The following is a 5,101-nucleotide window of genomic DNA, read 5'->3' as shown; positions in this document are numbered from 1 at the left end:
TCATCGATGTTTCTGACTCTCTATCTCTCTCCCTTCCTCTCTGTAAAAAATCAATAAAATATATTTTTTAAAAAATTTGCATTAAATAAATGTGTATGCTTTTCTCTTGTTGATCTGACCCAGATAAAAAGAACCCTAAGAGGGTAAAGGTAAAAGTGTGTCTCCCCTACACTAGATATCAGGGAAGCAATCAATTACTAGGACTGTGTCAAAAGGACTCGGGAGCCAAGTTACAGAGGCTCCCACTGGCCAAAGATGGGATAATTTGAGCTTCGATAAGGATAGTAACTTCAATGAATTGAAAGCCATCAATGAATTTAAATCCATGAATTGATAATGATGCGCTCCCCCCGCCCCAAATTATAAGAGAAAGTTTATTAGAAAGTTACAGGAGTAGTAGAAGTGAGACAACTGGGCTGCGTAGGCTCAGGAAACAAGTTACATATACAAAAGAAGGGCTCTTGGAGCTTAGGAGAGAGAAGGGCAAAGGTAATGACCCTGGAGGAACGAGAAGGGGAAAGGAAAGGTGCAGGTGTGCTCCTGAGAGGGGGAGCGTGCTGAGTATGATGTGTTGTTTGTTTGTTAAATATGCTTTTACTGATTTCAGAGAAGGGAGAGGGAGAGAGAAAGAAACATCGATGAGAGAGAAGCATTGATCGGCTGCCTCCTGCACGCCCCCTACTGGGGATCGAGTCCACAACCTGGGCATGTGCCCTTAACAGGAATTGAACCATGACCTCCTGGTTCACAGGTAGATGCTCAACCACTGAGCCACGCCAGCTGGACCCAATCATGATGTTTTAAAAAGAAAACGAACTGGTCACCTTCTGGGGATGACAGAGAACCAGTTCATTACTTTGAAAACTGGACAAAGGAAAGAAAGATTTATCCTGCATTTCCTATGTGACCTATACAACAAAATCATTCCAGCTAATATTTGAAAACAAAATTATAATGGGAATATCATTGTTACGCCATCTCCAATGAAATAACAGATCTAGACACCAAAAAACAGCTATTGGAATTTTGACAGGGGTTACACTCAATCTGTAGGTCACTTAGGAGAGTACTGCCATCTTAATATTAAGTGGAAGATGACACACTATGAGGGACACTATCAACTTTATTAGGGAAAATGCTTCTCTACAGTCGAGGCCAGTACATCTGCATGGAATCTCCCCTTAAACCCATCTACCAATAGAACTGACACAAAAGGTGGCAGTGGTAGACAGAACAGCAGCATAACCCAGTGTGACTTCTGTCCACTTTGACATGTAAAACAGTTATCTCCCCTCCTGATTTCAACAATTTTGGCAGTGTAGGGAACAGTATTATACAACAGTAAATAAAAATTTATAAGACCAAAGCAGTGGGAAGACAATTTTTTCCTTGTTCAATCTGCCCACTACCCAACAGTTGCCAAAATAAATGAGAGGGAGCTAGGCAGGTTTTCGTTTTGTGATTTATAACCAAACCACAGAACTGGGACAAGGGCCTTTCACTTCTTTCACATAACTGTTTAAAACATTAACTCAGTGGAAGATGCGAAAAGTTTCCAAAAATATTCCAGGAGGGTGAGGAAGTGGTAATCATAGCATATTCAACCTTTGCCTGTTTCCCCGGTACACAAAAATGATCTACTCCTATGGGCTTGGAAAACAGAGCCTCTACTTAGAACACATTGTGTCTTAATTTTTCCACAAACTTCTGCATTCATTTTCTCTTCCTGTTAAACCTTGGAAGGTTTATCAAACAAGGACAATCCTGACCTTTCAATATAGTAAATGTTCCTTCATGTTCCTGGCTTTTATGTGTTTTGGCAGTGCAGTTCTGCCACAAGTGTTGGCAGGGAACATGCAGTATTCCCATAGAAATAACATGGACCTAATAACATTGTTTCTGGCCATTGTCCTTCAGCTTAGTTCTAGTGGAAGATTGTGAATCTCAGAGCTTCTACTGGAGATAAATCATAAGGTCCAGGTCAAGGGGGCTCTCACGGTTCACCTTGGCCCAAAGAGAAAGCTGTCCCTTTGTTCCCTGAAGGGAGGAATCATGTCTAACTCGAATTTGTAATTACCCCTCACCCAGTTTTTGGCATCTCTTTTATACTCAGCCTACAGGCTTTGTTCAGTAGGTAGTGGGTAAATGTAGTGAGCAATCAGTCTCTAATCTAGAGGCCATCAAAATCATCTGTAAAACTTTCAAAAGACACAGGTCAGAAACTCTGCCCAAGATTTATTCAGCAGGTATAAGGGTCGTATCCAAGCATTTCCAGTTTAAAATATTCCATAAGCAATTCCGCTGAGAATCTCAGGTTTAAGGAACACTCCCTTCTCTACACTTCAGCTAACTCATTTCGCTTAAAAGGATAATACTGTGCGGCCATATTGGGAGAGAAGGGAAGGTTTTCCTCCCTGGCCTCTAAGAGATTTAAGTCCTAAATTAGACTCAGGCCCCTCATTTTCAATTTGACTGGCGAAAAATAAGTGCCACCTTTACAACAACAGTCCTTCACATTATCCCAGCCATGTCCCTGTGTATTAATCATGTCTTACATTTTTTTTCTGTATTTTATGAAGTTTTAAAATCTTGCTGGTGGAGAGAATGCCCTTTCCAGGGCTAATTCCTAAAGACAGTAATCAACTTACTTGGCAGCAGCCTCTTATAAGCAAAGCAATCAGCTCCTTTAACTCTCACAGACAAAGCCAATATTACCCCTACCTAAATCATCCCAAGGCGAGGTACCAGGCAACTAGAGACCATTCCTACTGCCCAAAGCCTGCCAACATTATTTAAACTAGCTAGTCCTTAAAAAGGTTTACCCTGCCCTGTCTTGCCTTTCTCATGGAACAAAGGCAAGACAGCTTTCTCCTAAGCTTTCCCCTCACTCCTGCTTCTGCCTTCTGGCGAAAATCTTCCTGTGGTGTGGCACGCCTCTTCTCTCCAGAAATAGAATACATTTTTCTTTCAATGGCTTTGGCCTCGCCCTGGATGGCTGGCCTCGCTCTGGCTGGTGTTGCTAGCTGGTTAGAGCATTGGCCTGGGAACCAAAGGATCTCAGGTTCGATTCTCAGTCAAGGGCTCATACCTAGATTGTGGGTTCGCTCCCCATCCACAATCAGGGCGCATGCAGGAGGCAACCAGTCGATGTGTCTCTCTCACATCGATGTCTCTCTCTCTCTCTCTCTCACCCACTTCCATTCTCTCTGAAAAACAATAGAAAAAATATCCTCTAGTGAGGATTAGTAATAGCGTTGTTGTCACCTAGTCACCTCTATAAATTAAAATCTCACCAGTACAAATGAGACACCCTACCCCACACATTCCTCTATGCTGCCTACCACTCTTGTGCTGTCTACTTTACTCATCCATTTGGAAATCATACTACAAACTAACTTAGGTTTCCGAAACCAAGTAACAACTCCTAAATTCCTTCATACAAAAAAAAAGCTCTTGGAAGTTCTATTAGCATCTGACACTCAGCACTCAGAATCAAAATGTAGTATGGTCCAACAATTGCTCTCCTAGGTGTATATACAAGAGAACTAAAAACACAACTCGCCCTGGCCGGTGTTGCTAAGTGATTAGAGTATTGGCCTGTGGACTGAAGGATCATGGGTTCGATTCTGGCCAAGGGCATGTACCTCAGCTGCAGGCTCGATCCCCAGCCCATCAGGGCACCTGCTGGAGGCAACCAGTTGATGTGTCTCTCTCACATCAATGTTTCTCTCTCTGTCTCTCCCCCTCCCACTCGCTCTAAAAATCAGTGGAAAAAATATCCTTGGGTAAGGATTAACAACAACAAAACACACACAACTTGTACATGCATGTTCACAGCAGCATTATTTATAAGAGCCAAAAAGCAGAAACAGCGCAAATGTCCATCAACTGGTAATAAACAAAATGTGGTATATCCATACAAGGGAATATTATCCAGCCATTAAGAGAAATGAATTGATTCGTGCTACATGAACAGGATGTTAAAAGCCAGACAGAAAAGGCCACACACTGTATGAATCCTTTTGTGTAAAATGTACAGAATAGGCAAATCCATAGAAATAGAAAGTACATTAGTCATTACTAGGGGATGAAGTTAAGGGGGACTGGGGAGTGACTGTTAATGGTACAAAGATTTCTATTTGGGGTTATAAAATGTTCTGGAATTAGACAGTGATGACGATTGCACAACCTTGTAAACGTCCTAAAAACCACTGAATCGTACACTTTAAAAGGGTTAATTTCATATGTGAATTATATATGTTTAATTTATCTTTATTGTTATATATACGTATTTTAAAAACCTCCACGTATTATTCTCTTCCCTCCAGACCTACTCTGCCTGTATTCCATTATTTCAGTGCTTGAGACCACATTCTACTCAGGTGCTTGGGCCAAAACCTAAATTGTAACAAATAACTAGGTCATGACAATTCAAACGTCTTAATATACTTCTCCATTCTCTCCACTCCACATGCTAACTCAGGCCACCCTCCTTTCTCACCTAGATTATAGCAGCCTCCTTCCTAACGGGCCTCCAGTCTTGCCGCTCCACTGCGACTAGAACGTCCTTTAAAAACTGCCCCCAGGCTGAAGTTCAAACCCTTAATGGGATTTATAAACTTCTTCAAATGTCGGCCCATGGCAAACCCCTCCAGCCAGGCTGGAGGCCGCATCACCTGAGCTCCAGCCGCACAGGCTGACGCTCCAGCTACCGCCCACTGAGCCCAGGCCTCCACCTGTTTGCCGCCACCTCCGGAAGGAAGCTCTCCCGCCCCGTCCGGCCCCATTTGGTGGGTCTCCAAATCCCCCTCCCTCCGTTTACTCGTCGGCTCCTCGGGCAGGTGCGGTCTGAGGGCCGCCACTGAATCGGCAAGCATTTCTTGTGTGAACAGTGGTGAACCCAAACTTCAACTCAAAACTGTGGCGTTGTCCTGAACTCACCCCGACTTCTCAACTTTTAATAGGCTTTGCCGGGCGCCACTGCACTAGCAGCTACAGACGCCGTCCAGCCTTGTGGCCACGGGGCCCTAGGACACCACGCGCCACGGTGCACCGCCGCGCCGGCCTAGCAACGCCTCACGCCCTCCGGAACCACTCTTCG

Source organism: Myotis daubentonii, chromosome 4, assembly GCF_963259705.1.
Source record: "Myotis daubentonii chromosome 4, mMyoDau2.1, whole genome shotgun sequence".
NCBI lineage: Eukaryota > Metazoa > Chordata > Mammalia > Chiroptera > Vespertilionidae > Myotis > Myotis daubentonii.
Note: the sequence above shows the minus strand (reverse complement) of the source record.